At 45.5% G+C, this 17524-nt stretch overlaps 1 long non-coding RNA gene across 2 annotated transcripts; it reads right to left on the bottom strand.

Annotated features, from left to right (window-relative positions):
* Nucleotides 1–1159: 1159 nt before the first annotated feature.
* Nucleotides 1160–13273, bottom strand: LOC130284888 (uncharacterized). 2 transcript variants are annotated; one of them, XR_008847180.1, is made up of 3 exons: nt 13193–13273; nt 8885–9040; nt 1160–1226 (listed from the first exon to the last, which is right to left on the bottom strand). It is a non-coding gene; the product is annotated as an uncharacterized LOC130284888 (long non-coding RNA). The 2 variants fall into 2 exon arrangements; XR_008847179.1 differs by lacking the exon at nt 13193–13273 and adding an exon at nt 12836–12968.
* Between the last annotated feature and the right edge of the window lie 4251 nt (nt 13274–17524).

The following is a 17524-nucleotide window of genomic DNA, read 5'->3' as shown; positions in this document are numbered from 1 at the left end:
AAGACACTTCGAATTTCCGAGAAGAAGGAGTGTACAGAGGCAGTGACGGGGTCATTGCGGTCCCAGAGCGGTGCGGCCCATGACAGGGCTTTTCCAGACAGAAGGCAGAACACGAAAGCCACCTTAGACCTTTCAGTAGGAAACTGGTCCGACATCATCTCCAAGTGCTGGGAACATTGCGAAAGAAAGTCACGGCAATACTTAGAGTCCCCATTAAATTTGTCCGGCAAGGACAGGCAGAGGCTAGGAGTGGCCACTCGCTGCGGAGGAGGTGCAGGAGCTGGCGGAGGAGATGATTGCTGAAGAAGTTGCGAATGTTGGTGCAAAATGGTGGACACTTCCGCCAGCTGGTGGGTTAGATGGGCGATCTGTCGGGCGATATCAGAGACAACTGGCAGGGGAACCTCAGCGGGATCCATGGCCGGATCTACTGTCACGATGCCGGCTGGCAGGTAGTGGATCCTCTGTGCCAGAGAGGGATGGCGAGGACCGCGCTAGTGGACCGGTTCTAAGCCACTACAGGTTTTCACCAGAGCCCGCCGCAAAGCGGGATGGTCTTGCTGCGGCGGTAGTGACCAGGTCGTATCCACTAGCAACGGCTCACCTCTCTGGCTGCTGAAGATGCTGAAGATAGGCGCGGTACAATGGAGTAGGCAGAAGCAAGGTCGGACGTAGCAGAAGGTCGGGGGCAGGCGGCAAGGATCGTAGTCAGGGGCAACGGCAGGAGGTCAGGAACACGGACTAGGAACAGACAAGGGAATGCTTTCACTAGGCACAAGTGCAACAAGATCCGGCCAGGGAGTGCAGGGGAAGTGAGGTATAAGTAGGGAGTGCACAGGTGGAAACTAATTAAGCTAATTGGGAAGATTGGGCCAGGCACCATCATTGGTGCACTGGCCCTTTAAATCGCAGAGACCCGGCGCGCGCGCGCCCTAGGGAGCGGGGCCGCGCGCGCCGGGACAGGACCGAGGGAGAGCGAGTCAGGTACGGGGACCGGGGTGCGCATCGCGAGCGGGCGCTACCCGCATCGCGAATCGCACCCCGGCTGAAGGCGGGACCGCAGCGCACCCGGTCAGTGGATCTGACCGGGGCGCTGCAACAACGAAGATGAGGTGAGCGCTCCGGGGAGGAACGGGGACCCGGAGCGCTCGGCGTAACAACTGGGATGTGAGCACGAGGAGAAGAGGCTTCTGTTCCCTCATCAGCATCTTTTCTAACCGGATGATCTGGGAAATATCACAAAGGAAATAAAACAATATTTTGTTTACAATTTGAATTCGGCATTATTCATTTTATAGATAGATATGAGATAGATATGAGAGATAGATAGATATGAGATAGATAGGTATGAGATAGATAGATAGGTATGAGATAGATAGATATGATATAGATAGATATCAGATAGATAGATAGATAGATATGAGATAGATAGATAGATAGATATGGGATAGATAGATAGATATGGGACAGATAGATAGATAGATGGGAGATAGATAGATAGCTAGATATGAGATAGATAGATATGAGATAGAAGATAGATAGATATGAGATAGATAGATAGATTGAGATAGATAGATTGAGATAGATTAAGATAGATATGAGATAGATAGATAGATAGATATGAGAAAGATAGATAGAAAGACAGGCAGATAGATAGATAGATATGAGATAGATAGATAGATATGAGATAGATAGATAGATAGATATGAGATAGATAGATATGAGAGAGAGAGAGAGATAGATAGATATGAGATAGATAGATAGATAGATAGAAAGACAGACAGACAGATAGATAGATATGAGAAAGATAGATAGATAGACAGATAGATAGATAGATAGATAGATATGAGAAAGATAGATAGATAGATAGAAAGACAGACAGATAGATAGATAGAAAGACAGACAGAAAGATAAGAGCTTTCAGTAGAAAAGGGTTATACATTGGTTTTCTTCCAACAAAATATTAGGAGGAAACAAAAAATAGAAGGGCACTCCATTGTGTAGTATAGTGGCTTAAGCCCACCACCATATCTATGGTGTCTCCTAACCTTTAAAGGGGTACTCTAAAGGAAAAAAAAAAGTTTTCAAATCAACTGGTGCCAGAAAGTTAAACAGATTTGTAAATAATCTCTATATAAAAATATAGAGTACTTATCAGCTACTGTATACCATATATACTCGAGTATAAGCTGACCTGAATATAAGCTGAGGCCCCCAAATTCACCCCAAAAAACCCAGGGAAAGTTATTGACTTGACTATAAGCCTAGGGTGGGAAATACATCATCACCCCCATGTCATCATCCAGACCCCCGTCATCATCCCCCCCTTCATCATCACCGCCATCACTAGTGACGTTGCCTTGACGACGACGCACAGGGACATTCATGCGCGTCCCTGTGCGTCATCGTCAAGGCAACGTCACTAGTCCGGGACAGGCCCAGAGCGTGGAGAAGAGGGCCCCCCGGGTGAAAATGGACAGCCCGGAACGATTAACCCTCCCCACCGGACGGTCCCTGCAGCATAGATGGCCCGTACCAGCTCACCCTTCCTTCCCACCGAGGGGAGGTGAGTAGAAAACTAAAGGGGGGTCTGGATGATGACGAAGGCCACAGTGGTCTTCAACCTGCGGACCTCCAGAGGTTTCGAAACTACAACTCCCAGCATGCCCGTACAGCCGATGGCCAGGCATGCTGGAAGTTGTAGTTTTGCAACATCTGGAGGTCCGCAGGTTGAAGACCACTGAGAAGGGATTGACAGGTGGAAAGTTCACTCGAGTATAAGCCGAGAGGGGGGCGTTTTCAGCACGAAAAATTGTGCTGAAAAACTCGGCTTATACTCGAGTATATACGGTACTACAGAGGAAGTTGTGTAGTTCTTTGCAAGTCGGACCACAGTGCTCTCTGCTGACACCTCTGTCTGTATCAAGAACTGTCCTGAGAAAATCCTCATAGGGTACCTCTCCTGCTCCGGACACTTCCTGACACAGACAGAGGTAGCAGCAGAGAGCACTGTGGTCAAACTGGAAAGAATACACAACTTCCTATGGAGGATACAGCAGCTGATAAGTACTAAAAGGATTAAGATTTTTTAATTGAAGTCATTCACAAATTTGTTTAACTTTCTGGAACCAGTTGATTTGACTTTCCCCCCCTCTGGAGTACTCCTTTAAAGGTTGTGCTATGCAGTGTTTCTCAACCAGGGTGCCTCTAGCTATTGCAAAACTACAACTCCCAGCTTTCTCTTCCCCTTTCTAGGCATAAAATCTCAGAATGAATTGAAGCACCACACCGCAAGTTTATTACTTTCAACAACGCAGCTTTTGAAGGGGTTATCAAGGAATAAAAATAAAACAGACCTAATTTCTTTCACAGACCACTCCCTGTCTGTCTCCAGGTTGGGTGTGGTTTTACTTCACTTCAATGGAACTGAGCTGCAGAACCACAGCAAACCTGAAGACTGACAGGGAGTGGTCTTTGAACGAAATGATCTCTGTTTTTCAATTCCTGGATAACCCCCTTTAAAGATGGGAAACAAAACTCATCTTTTCTAGAAAACCATGAGAGTCATTTAGAAAGGCAACACTACTGGCACCAGGCTTGACAAAGTGGCAGATTTTTTGCATAACCCCTGGTTTGTGCAAAAACGTTTAGACTTTTTCTGTTTTAAGACGGCTGTGCCACTTTAAAGCAAGTGCGTGTAGTTTAGCATAAAATGGGGTGCCACAGTAGCTCTCTAGGGTGTATTATAGTAAATATTGCATTAAGCATTAAACAATGCCTTTTTCATTAAACAGCCTTTGGCAATAATGCCTCTATATGAAAAAAAAACACTGAGATACATACACTAAAAATATAATCTTTATTATGTATCAATGATAAAAACAAAAAGCAAAGGGTATAGAAGGAAAAAAAGAGGGGGTACTGGGGAGAGAAGTTCTCCAGGGCACATAATCTATAGGCCCATATGCATGTACCAAAGGCCACAATGTAACAGAAATGCATAGTAAATAAATAATTGGGTAAAATGTGCAAGTGTAGAAGAAAAATTGTATACATGGCAGGGGAAACAAATTCCCCTGGGTACATTTAGTGTATAGTACAGACCTACCACTCCTTCAACATGTTTCGCCAATGGGCTTTGTCCAGGAGTGACTCTTGGAAAAGACGTTTTTTCACACTCACTCACCACCATGGCTACTATACTCCTCTCTGAGGTCTCCCCGCCTTCACAGCTTCTGCCCTCTCTACATGGACATGCTGCGCCAGGCCTCCCCACATGGCCTTCTGCCCAACACCGCTGTCATTTGATGGAACCACTAGCGCTGCATTATATGTACACCAACTTTTGATCTCTTAAAGGGGTACTCCGCCCCTAGTCATCTTATCCCCTATCCAAAGGATAGGGGATAAGATGTCAGATCGCCGGGGTCCCGCCACTGGGGACCCCCGCAATATAGCAAGCAGCACCCACCTGTGACGCCCCCTCCCATAGACTTCCATTGAGGGGGGTGATGTCACACGGGGGCGGAGTCGTGACATCACGATCTTCCGTCCCCCTGGTCGGGAGAAATTAGCCAGAGAACCTCCAGGGCTTCTGGAAGCAGTTACAGGTGGGTGCTGCTTGCTATATTGCAGGGGTCCCCAGCGGCAGGACCCCGGCGATCTGACATCTTATCCCCTATCCATAGGATAGGGGATAAGATGTCTAGGGACGGAGTACCTCTTAAAGAGGCCAGTGCACGCCAAAGTTCTTCTTCCCCAGGCAGCATTTTGTCACACCATTTAAGTCCCCTTTTCTTCCTGCTGGAGCAATAAGGTTTCTAGAGTTAGCAGGTGCAAAGCTGTTCTTCTGTTCCATCTATCGACTTTCTAAGCCCAACTTTTATCCTAACCACATCTGACAGTCTGTTTACTGCCTGTCCTCATCTTCTGACTTTACTTTACTATTTCGAGAGAACTCTGCCTGTCCCAACCTTGGCCTTGTTGACTACTCTATTTGTCTTCTGCTTAATTGTTATGCTTTGGTAGCATCAGCTGTTGCTAAAGAAGACCAAGCAACCTGAGGATTCCAGATAGCCAAGTCCAGATCCCTTTAAAAGGTTAAAGAGTCAAAACCTGGCAAATTCCTTAGACTGCAGCCTTCAGTTTGAACCCAGGTTGCATCCACAAAAACCAGGCTGGCAAGCCTTGTGTAAGAATTTTGTGCTCTACTCCTCCCCCCAGTCATTGAACCCCTTAAGGACACAGCCCATTTTCATCTTAAAGGGGTACTCCACTGGAAAACATTTTTTTTTTTACAGGAATAACAGCAAAGTGAAGGAGAAAATTTAAAATCTTCATTTTTTACACGCGCATGTTCTTGTAGACCCAGTTTTTGAAATTTTACAAGGGGTTAAAGGAGAAAAAGACCCCAAAAATTAGTAACCCAATTTCTCATCGAGTAAGGAAATACCTCATATGTAGATGTAAAGTGTTCTGCGGGTGCAGTAGAGGGCTCAGAAGGGAAGGAGCGGCAATGGGATTTTGGAGAGTGAGTTTTTCTGAAATGATTTTTGGGGGGCATGTCACATTTAGGAAGCCTCTTTGGTGCCATAACAGCAAAAAAACAACAAAATGGCATACAATTTTGGAAACTACACCCCTCAAGGAACGTAACAGGGGGTACAGCCTTAACACCCCACAGGTGTTTTCTTTGAAGTCGGATGTGTAAATGAATTTTTTTTTCACTAAAATGCTGGTTGTCCCCCAAATTTGAAATTTTTTACAAGGGGTAATAGGAGAAAATGCCCCCAAAAATTTGTAACCCCATCTTTTCTGAGTATGGAAATACCCCATGTGTGGACATCAAGTGCACTGTGGGCGCACTACAATGCTCAGAAGAGAAGGAATCACATTTGGCTTTTTGGAAAGCAAATTTTGCTGAAGTGTTTTTTGGGGGGCATGTCACATTTAGGAAGCCCCTATGGTGCCAGGACAGCAAAAAAAAAAAAAAATAGATAAACCCACATGGCATACTAATTTGGAAACTACACCCCTCAAGGCATGTAACAAGCAGTACAGTGAGCATTTACACCCCACAGGTGTTTGATAAATGTTCATAAAATTGGGATGTGAAAAGGAAAAATTTGATTTTTTACACAAAAATGCTGGGGTTAACCCAAATTTTAAATTTTCTCAAGTGGTAATAGGAGAAAATGTCACCGTAAATTTGTAAATACATTTCTTTGGAGTAAGGAAATATCTCATATTAGGACATAAACTGCTCTGCGGGTGCACACCAGGTCTCGGAAGAGCAAAAGCGCAGTCAGGGGCCGTGAGCATTTACTGAGCTACTATGGAGCAAGAACAGCTGGACCCCCCCTCAAGGAGCGTTACGTGGGGTACACTGAGTTAGTAAAGTGGGGTACAGTGGGCCTTAAAATGACAAAATAGGTTATGTTCCCAGAATGATGACCCAGAACATAGCCAAAACTAAAAAATATGCCTGCCCCAAACCCTATGCTCTGAATCATCATTCTGGGAATGTGATGTGTGTGGCCGTCCCTAACCTGTTGCCTCAAATGTGCACCTCGCTCAGGTGGAGAGATTTGAGGCAACATAAAAAAGTCCCCGATGCTAATGACTTACTGACCCACGACCCATTTTTGGAAAAAATACCCCCAGAGGTCTTACCAGGGCAATTTAGTGGTTTATGGGGTTGAAACTTGGAATGTAATCTGGACTTGGTACACTGGGGTCAAATTATGAGAAATTAAAGTGAAAAGGGAAAATTTTGTACCGCATGAAAGTGTAATACTCCCTGAAGCAGTTTTTAATGCAGAGGCTCGGATGATCGGGGCAAGTGTCACATTGATAGGTGGTGTCCTTCAGTATGCCCCTCTTGTGAAACACTCTGCATTTTTTCTGTGATCATCCCTTCTTTCCATTGTAGGGGACCTCACTTGGAAAGGGTTGACCAGGGACGATCCTGGCACCTATATTTTCAGTTTCTTGGGAACTCCAGCCTGCTCTTTCCCGGTCACCAAAGATCAGGACTTTAGGACTTCTTCTTGGAACTGGAGGAATGTCCCTGTGTTGCCAGCGTTCTGGGACAGTACAAAAGAGTTGTACATGGCAACCTGTACCAAGTAGACCGCAACTTTTTTGTACCATACCCTTGTTTTCCACATGGCCATGTATGGCTTGAGGATTTGATCAGAGAGATCAACTCCCCCCATATACTGATTGTAGTCCAGAATACAATCGGGCTTGAGGACCGGTGTTGTGGTACCTCGCACAGGGACAGGTGAGCTGCCGTTACCATGAATTGTGGTCAGCATAAGGACATCCCTCTTATCCTTATACCTGACCAGCAACAGGTTTTCATGGGTAAGGGCACGGGACTCACTCTTGGGCATAGGTGTAATGCAGGCATTTCCGAATGGCCTTGAACCGCTTCCATGTCATGGCCATACTGTAAAGTGGGGTCTGGTAGAGGAGGGCCCCATTCCAGTACTGCCTGACCCTGGGTTTTTTGAATAGGCCCATATGCATCACGAGGCCCCAAAATGTCCTCATTTCAGCTGCAATGAAGGCGTACCATTCATTTGACCTAGCCAAAAACGAATCTGGGTGGTGGGCAACGAACTGTGGGGCATACAGATTCGTCTGTTCCACCATTAGATTGACAAAGCTGTCACTGAAAAAATGACTAAAATAGTCAATTTCAGTGTATCCAGCCATGTCAATCCGGATTCTTGAGTCGACAACAAAACTCAGGAATCTGTGGCTGATAACCCTCTGGGGCTCTCCAGAGAGGTTTACTGGAAGGGGGCGCCGGTACGCTTGTCTGGGGGGTAGGACTTCTATTACGAGCGGCATGGACACTCGTACTAGTGTTGGCCACTGGGTCACAATCATGGGGGGTCTGTGGCGTCTCTGCTGCCTTTTGGGGGCTCATCATCAGTGCTAGATGATGAGGAAGAACACAGAAAAGTATGATCTTCCTTGTCCTCAGTGGCAGATTCTGAGTCAGAGGCAAGTAAAGCATGTGCCTCCTCCTCCAAATAATGCCCGGCAGGCCATCACCTTTTTTCTACAGTGGGACATGTATGGGGGGATGGGCAAGTGTGCAGTGTATGTGTTTGGTGCAAACGTTATATAATGGTGTGTGATTGTAAGTCACACACCGTTATAAAAAAAAAAAATGCTGAGGCCCCCCCCCAAAAAAAGGGTCCAAACGCAGTGCCCTGAAACCCTAATAGGGCCCGGGGGGGGGGGGGGGGGGTCCCTGGCTTCTTCTCTCAGCTCTGCCCGCTGACTGAGCTCGGTAAGCGAGCAGAGCTGATTGCTGCTATCGGATCGTCCAACCAATAGCAGCGCTCCTGGGGGAGGTGATGGGATCACCACCTCCCCCCAGCTACAGGAGCTGATTGGCGGTGTATAGTACCCCGCCGATCACCTTCTAATTCTGATTCATTGGTTCACACGTGACCCATATGACCAGAATCGTCACAGATCGCCAGTGTGAATTCACTGGCGGTCTCTGGCGATCACATACATAGGACCCCCCAGGCATTGTCATGGCATGCCTGCTGAATGATTTCAACAGACATCCTGGTCTGGTCTCCGCCCGGCGCGCAGCAGGAACTGAATTTCCCAGTACCAGGCTGTCAGGGCGTACCTGTACGCCCTGTGTGCTTAATGGGTTAAGTGCAATGTTTTAACTGTGTATGGATTAGTCATTTCTATATTTTTGCTTGATCTCTTGATACATTAAAGTGTTTATCTGGCAGCTTCCTACTATGCCTCTCAACCAGGCCTTGGCTAAGACAATACTGAGCCCACTATCTGTACAGAATTGCAGTATAACATAGTACATAAATAATAACACTTGCAAACTCACCTGAAGTCAAAACAGCCTGTTTTCAAATGACTCCACATTTCCTATCCCATGTTGCTGATGCACAGTATTTAAGGGACCCGGCACACCTGCCAATACTTTGCCCATACAGCACGGTTTCCATATAACCCCAGGCGAGCGTTTCCAGCAGATAATCTTCTGCAGTGAGTAAAGAATGGGGATATTATGTGAGGAGGAAATGTGATAATTACAGCTCTCATGTAACAATATTTCAATTTAGATTTCTTAATATTCATTTTACTATTCTTAGTTTCATTGTAATGATACATTATGACTATTATCCATCCGTTCAGTGATAAGCTGCCTGCGCTGACAGTTATGGCAGCCTAATTGTAAATTATATATCACAAACTGTGTTCAATTGTAACAATTTCTAGCACAGCATCTATATTATGTTAACACCATGTTAATGTGAAGTATCAGTTCTCTCATGTAACCCCATAATCTCATGATGGTTCATCCAAAGGTTGGATCCCTAGGCACTGTCTAGGGATGTGAAGAGTGAACCGGCCCAGAAGAGAGCATGGAGCTGTTTAGGAAGGGGGACTATAAGATTAACGGGGTATTCCAGGAAAAAAACTTTATATATATATATATATCAACCGGCTCTGGAAAGTTAAACAGATTTGTAAATTATAGTAAGCAAAGAACAAAGGTGCCCTGCACTCACCGCTTCAGTCCAGGTAATCCTGCTCCCATCTCGGGTCACAGCTCGAACACGGACGACATGGACAGTGGAGCGCTCAGAGGCGACTGCCGGCGGTTTCACGCATAGGAATGCGCTTCATCCGGCCTCGTTGTAAACGAATTTGTAAATTACTTCTATTAAAAAATCTTAATCCTTTCAATAATTATCAGCTGCTGAAGTTGAGTTGTTGTTTTCTGTCTCGGGAACTGCACAGAGTAGAAGAGGTTTGCTATGGGGATTTGCTTCTAAACTGGACAGTTCCCGATACACGTGTCATCAGAGAGCACTTAGACAGAAAAGAACAACTCAACTTCATCACCTCATAAGTACTGAAAGGATTAAGATTTTTTATGAGAAGTCATTTACAAATCTGTTGAACTTTCTGGAGCCAGTTGATATATAACAAAACTTTTTTTTTCCTGGATAACCCCTTTAATGTTTTAATCCGTTGTTGCAACATTACATTCTATTGAAGTGTATATCCTCCTAGTCCCCACTAAGCTTTGTTAGGAGAAGATTTGGCTGATGTGTAAAGTCTATATCGATGATGAATAGGAGTCCAGATACATGGGTGTAGGTGTCATATCAATTGAAGTTGATATTGCAAATGAGGTTGCAGTTGCACACTTGGGTGTTGGAGAAGGCCAATGACATTATGATAGTTGCACAGTTTACATATTCAGACAGCATATGATTGTCTTCTCATACTGTATACCAGTGGTCTCCAACCTGCGGACCTCCAGATGTTGCAAAACTACAACTCCCAGCATGCCCGGACAGCCGTTGGCTGTCCGGGCATGCTGGGAGTTGTAGTTTTGCAACATCTGGAGGTCCGCAGGTTGAAGACCACTGCTGTATACAGTAACAATGTCAAAAGTTGTAGCACCAAAAACAGAGGCCCCGTTAAATTCAAATCTGTACATTTATTGGTACCCCAAACTGCAACGTTTAAGTCGCACTTTGGTGAACCAACAAATTTACAGATTTGAACTGACCAGAGCCTCCGTTCTTGGTGCTGCGACTGTAGAACTTTTGACATTGTTAATTTAAAGGGGTACTGTGCCCCTAGACATCTTATCCCCTGCACAACAGGAAACCTCTCTTTGCTCACAAAGGGGCACAACACACTGAGCGGTTACTGTTATTTTGCACAAGCATATTGGTTACAGTTTCCAGAAGAAGTAGACAACTTGTTGGTTTCTCTTGACCATCAGACTAGAGGAACTGTTGCAGTGGCTTGTAAAGTCCAGGAGTAAGGACATGTTGTACCCCTAGCTAGCTAATGCTTTTGCCCAAACTTTCTGTACTGCTACGGGTCCAAGATAGGCTACTCCCTACCACAGCATTCCCCCATTATGTTTGGTTTGTGGAATTACATTATTTACTTGTATCCAAAAAAACAGTCCACAGACTGAATTTTAAAGGGGTACTCTGCCCCTAGACATCTTATCCCCTATCCAAAGGATAGGGGATAAAATGTCTGATCGCAGGGGTCCTTCCGCTAGGGACCCCCCGCAACCTCCCTGCTGCACCATTCATTTAGAGTGTCAGCTGGAGGCTCGTGATGTCAAGGCTACGCCCCCTCAATGCAATGCTATGTCCCATAGACTTGCATTGAGGGGGCATGGCGAACCATGACATCACAAGCCTCCGCCCGCATCGCCAGTCATCCAGCACAGAGCAAAGTTCGCTCCGTGCAGCTGATGTCAGGGGTGCCGCAGCCAAAATCGCGGGGGTCCCTAGCGGCAGGACCCCCGTGATCAGACATTTTATCCCTCATCCTTTGAATAGAGGATGAGATGTCTAGGGGTGGGGTACCTCTTTAACTGTGTTTAAAAGTTTGCTGGCTCAGAGGCTTACAGGGTTTCTGCCCTGGCTTGTCCCTCCTCATACTCAGGATACACTACTCTATAACAGTTTAGACTTTGGTGTAGGCTCTACTACTGTTTTAGCATAGGGGATAAGATGTCTGATCGCAGGGGTCCTGCTACTGGGCACCCCAGACATTCGGTACACGGAGAGAACTGCTCTCGGTGCTGGATGGCTAGTGATGCGGGGCGGAGGCTCGTGACATCACAGCCATTCCCCCTCAATGCAAGTCTATGGGAGAGGGCGTGATGGCATTGAGGGGGCGTGGCCGTGATGTCATGAGCCTCCGGCGCTGCACCCAATGCTCTAAACGAATGCCGGGTGCAACAGGGAGATCGTGGGGGTCCCCTGTGGTGGGACCCCCCCGATCAGACATCTTATCCCCCTATCCTGTGGATAGGGGATAAGATGTCTAGGGGCGGAGTACCCCTTTAAGGCCTGATATTTTAGCAAGTTATTTCTATATAGAAACTGTTCATCTCTATAATGCCTCTTGTGCCATTCCTTAGTTGTAAGATGAAAATTATTATGCGGAGGCCCAGTACGGGAGGTGTTACCTCGTGCTCCTGCTGTCCTGTCGGGCAGCCTCCTTCAGTCTCCCAAAGGCCCCCTGCACTTGTTACCTCATTGTAAATATGTTTTACCATGTAAAGTGTTATAAAATGTAATGTTGCTTTAAGAGTTATACCATGTGATATGTCATGTGATTGTTACCCAGGAGGTACCAGTGACCAGGTGATCCCAAGAGTGACCTAAGGGCTCCCTGCTAGTCTCCCCCATATAAGCCCTGGGTGGAGCTTCTCTCTCTTCTGCTGAGGTCCAGTGCAGTCACCTAGTGTGTGTGTCCAGAGTGTTGGAGACCTCAAAGTCCAGTCCTGCAGCCGCCATCAAGTCAAGTAAGATAAAGTCACAGCTTTATGAGTCAAGTCAGTCCCTGTCATCTATCAAGTCAGCGTGGTCTGCATTCAACTGTCCAGTCCTACTACAAGTCCCAGCAAGCCCTTAAGGTTTCTGAGTCACTGGTCACCTCCTTGGGCCCTGGCTGAACTGTATAGATTTACCATCTGTCTACCCTCAGTAAAGCTACCGTTGTCCGTAACTTGGCATCTGAGTCTTTATTGCCCCCGTGCCTACCCCAGCATCCAGCAGTATACCTCCGGTGGTTATAGGCTAAACCACGCCCTGGTGTCACGAATACAAGGGGTTAATGCCATCTGCCCCTAGGGTAACAACATCTGCCCTGCACCACACACACCCCGCCACCACATTACATGCTCAGGTGTTTGTTTTAGTCTCCTACTGTCCAGTCACATATATATCTCAATGACAATAATACAGATTATATGAATTCACTCATGTGTACAGCCCGACCTCACTTGATTTCCTTGATGTCAAAATATGTCTTGAAAGGGGCCAACAGGAAGAGCAGGAAGAGCATAGCCAAAAAAAATTATTTCTTCACTGGAAGAGATCCCATACTCTCAATTCCTATGGGTTAAAAGAATAAATAGTGAACATGATTCTTATGCCCCACAAGCTCTTGATGGTACGTAGGTAACAGAATTGATGCAGCATATGCACAAGCCCAAAAAATCAATAGATCTTATAGCAGCAGTACACCGGTGTTGGTATATTCTGGAAGTGTATTCCAAGTTAAAAGAAATGTAATGCCGTAAACCACTCATTTCCTATAGGAAGAACATAGCTATAGGTAATAAATAAAAAATCAATACCAAGAGAGATATGGAATCTAAACAATGTCTGTCATGTTTTCCCCCCAAGCGGCAATCATCCGTGTAAAAAATGCTCATTATGTGACTGTAACCTTAAATAATAAAATTCTTAAACTAAATGGTTTCACCCAGACTGGTAAACAACATTAATGTGTGGGGCTACTTATGTAGTCTATGGGGGAGATTTTATCAAAAACTGTGCAGAGGAAGAGTGGTGCAGTTGCCCATAGCAACCAATCAGATTGCTTCTTTCATTTTTAAAGAGACCTGTGAAAAATAAAGGTGCTATCTGATTGGTTGCTATGGGCAACTGCACCACTTTTCCTCTACAGGTTTTGATAAATCTCCCCCTATGTTCTCATTTGCCTGTATAGCTTTTTCTATGTGGGCAAAACGATCTGCCAGCTCTTTGGGGAAGATTTATCAAAACCTGTCCAGAGGAAAAGTTGCTGAGTTGCCCATAGCAACCAATCAGATTGTTTCTTTCATTTTTCAGAGGCCTTTTCAAAAATGAAAGAAGCAATCTGATTGGTTGCTATGGGCAACTCAGCAACTTTTCCTCTGGACAGTATTTGATAAATCTTCCCCAAAGTTTGTCCATATCAGAAAGCATTTTTGTTCAGTGGTGACCAGCCCTGGGGATAGGGGATAAGATGTCTGATTGTGGGGGTGGGGGGGGGGTCCGACCGCTAGAACCCCCCGTGATCTCCGGGCCAGGCGCCGCAGCATTCTGAACACAGGAGCTTAGAGCTGCTTCCATGTTCGTGACACAATGCCAACATGAATAGAAGGGGCGTGACGGCTGTGGTTGCCCGTCATCCGTCATGGAGCGGTGTTTGCTCCGTGCACCTGATCACTAGGGTGCTGTGCCAGAGATTGCAGGGTCCTAGCGGTTGGACCTCCGCGATCAGACATCTTATTCCCTATCCTTTGGATAGGGGATAAGCTGTATAGGGGGTAGAGTACTCCTTTAACGACTTAAAATAGGCAGGTGAGTGACATAAGACCTTACTTCAAAAAGAGGCATGCTGGATCCTCAAACTTAATGCATTGGGTCCTGTTGGATTAAATGATTGGAACGTTTTGAGTTTGTTCCTATAACTGAAGTATTACAGGGCCATGGTATTTGCCTTTGAATACTATGCTTTTAACATGTATTTTGTTTGTATTGTTTGATTGCATTTCCAGTTGGGTTATGGATGAAGGAGGGTTGTACAGTAACCCCCCGACCTACGATGGCCCCGACATATGATAAAATCGACATACGATGGCCTCTCAGACATACGATGCTTTTATATGTCGGGGCCATCGCATTAACTGCTATCCGACAGCGCAAAATGCTTAAGCTGCTGTCGGATAGCAGTTTAAGCATCCCTGGCAGGTTCGCTTACCTATTCCCGCTGCTCCGGGTCCACTTTGCGATCCTCTGGCGTCTTCTGCATCTTCTCCAGGGTCCGGGCCTTGCTTTCCGGCGGCGTTATTACGTCACTACGCACGCCGCGCAGGCGCAACAGCGTAATAACATCACCAGAAAGCAAGGCCCGGACCCTGCAGAAGATGCGCAAGACACCGGAGGATCGCGAAGAAGACACCGGAGCAGCGGGACAGCATCGGGAGCCCCTGGGACAGCATCGGGAGCGGTGAGGACCTGGTCCGGAGCGAAGGGGACAGGTGAGTACAGCTTCCTATACTTTACATTGCACGGATCCCTCAACATACGATGGATTCGACAAACGATGGGTCGTTTGGAACAAATTACCATCGTATGTTGAGGGACCACTGTACTCACTAATTTGATCTGAGGAAGTGCATATGCACAAAAGAGATGTACTCCCAGCTGCTCTGATGCCCCCGCCTGTTTGAAACAAACAAAATAATGAAACATTCACTAGCAGTGAGCGCCATCTTTCATCTTTTACTGATTGAACAAAGTTTATCTTGCTATGGCTAAGCACCATTGCAGCAGTCTCTCGTGTCGGCCTTAACAGTCTGACAGACTACCTTTATTGCCTTAGTGTTAACTAGAGATTAGCAAAATTTTGGAAAATTTATTTGCGGCGATTTTCTATTTAAAATGTCTATTTCTGGGCTACAGAGAGCCTCAATAGGGGTGTAGAACACTTTGCCCTGCCGTAACACGCATAGGGAGTGTGCTGGGGTAGTGAAATAATATTTTTATTCAGTATGACTTGCAGATTAAAGGTGTCGCTAAATGAGTCTGGATGTGGCAGCAGGGTCGGAAGACCATATGGCATCACAATTGAAGAGATTAAAGAGATTTTGTAAATGTCAATTGAAGATTTTGAAGAGATCAACAAGTTTAATTAGCCAGTAGCATGAGGAGTTCACATGGCGGCACAATGACAGAGCCTGGTAATTGGAATGAGTAAACTTTAAATCCTTTTTTGAGGACCCATTGGAGGGCAATTCTGGTGCCAGCAGCTGCAGTAATTCCAGCTCCAATATTGTGTAATTGCTGCAGTGTAAACTTTGAAAAAGCTTGTATTTGTATCTTAAAATCAAGCTGGCAGGCCGCTGTGAGGTGAGCTACCCCCTGTCCCAGCCCCTGCCTCTCAGCACTCTCCCCCCAGCCACCCCCATGCTCATGATTGAGTGTCCCGGGTGCCCCAAGTGGTTACTTTGAAAAAATACTGGATTACCACAAAATCAAAATAACAAGGAGATCACATAGCAGCACAATGACAGAGCCTGGAGGTGGCAGCAGCATAAGGAGACCATATGGTGGCAGAATTACACAGCCTGGAGGTGGTGGCAGCATGAGGAGACCATATGGTGGCAGAATGACACAATCTGGAGGTGGTGGCCGCCTATGTAGGCCTCAGAGCAGCACAATGACAAAGCATGGAGGTGCTAGCAGCATGACAAGACCATAGGGTGACACAATGACAGAGTCTGGAGGTGGAAGCAGGGTCATGAGACCATATGGCGTCACAATTGAAGAGATTAAAAGAGATTTTTGAGATGTCATTTGAAGATTTTGAAGAGATTAAAGGAGTACTCTGCTAGAAAACATTTTTTTTTAAATGAACTGGTGCCAGAAAGTTAAACAGATTTGCAAATTACTTCCATTAAAACATTCCCAATCCTTTCAGTACTCAAAATACACAGGAAGTACTCCAGTACTCCAGTGTATAATACCCAGGAAGTTCTTTTCTTTTTGCATTTCCTTTCTGCCTGACCACAAGTACTCTCTGCTGACACCTCTGTCAATTTTAGAACTGTCCAGAGTAGGAGCTAATCCCCATATCAAACCTATCCTGCTCTGGACAGTTCCTGACATGGACAAAGGTGTCAGCAGAGCTGGTCAGGCAGAAAGGAAATTCAAAAAGGAAAGAACTTCCTGTGGAGCATACAGTAGCTGATAAGTTGGGAGGATTGGGATTTTTTAACAGAGGTAATTTACAAATCTGTTTAACTTTCTGGCACCAGGTGATTTAAAAGAAAATATTTTCCAGTGGAGTACCCCTTTAATCCTTCCAGTACTTGTTAGCAGCTGTATACTACAGAGGACATTATTTTCTTTTTGAGTTTATTGTCTGTCTGCCCACATTGCTCTCTGCTGACATCTCTGTCTGTGTCAGGAACTGTCCAGAGCAACATAGGTTTGCTATGGGGATTTTCTCCTGCTCAGGACAGTTCTGTGTGCTCTCTGCTGACACCTCTGTCTCAGGTCACCATGAGGGCTTGTTAACATCACTAGTTCCAAACCGTAAGCCCAGAATGTTCTGAACCTAAATTCCCTTGAGATTGGGACTATTCAACTTTTCCAATGAATATTTTTTATTGGCTCACTCTGCTATCAGCCACTTAATGTTGCTAATGCTAATTTCCTCGAGCCCCGCAGGTTCCAACCTGGCATAAGCTGGGGTATGACAAATCTCTTGCCAGCACAGCAAACAGTTCTTTATTTAATAAGAGGATCCATTCTCAGCTAAAGTGTATCTGACAGATCCACTGTAATATGATTGATTAGTAATACTTTCATATTCCGTGTGATGTATTGTTTTGTATCTTAATTCGGTGACAATTGCTTGCAGAGTACAAATGTTACCACTTGATATATCCGGTTGCACCATTAATCTTCTTAGACAGAGATAAGTTGAAATGTTCGGTTATTTTTGCCATTTATACAATTTTTTTGCCTGGAGATCTCATCTCCATTGCAAGTATGCCGGGATGAAATTGTGCTGACATAAGAGATCAGTAAACACATTGGGGGAATTTACTAAGAATGGAATTTCATATGTTAGTGTGATGGAAAACTAATAGTAAGATGTACCAAATAGAGAATATTAAGGGACACAACCCTCT

This window comes from Hyla sarda, chromosome 8, assembly GCF_029499605.1.
Source record: "Hyla sarda isolate aHylSar1 chromosome 8, aHylSar1.hap1, whole genome shotgun sequence".
NCBI lineage: Eukaryota > Metazoa > Chordata > Amphibia > Anura > Hylidae > Hyla > Hyla sarda.
The sequence above is the reverse complement of the archived record's forward strand: the minus strand, read 5'-3'. Positions and strand labels throughout refer to the sequence as shown.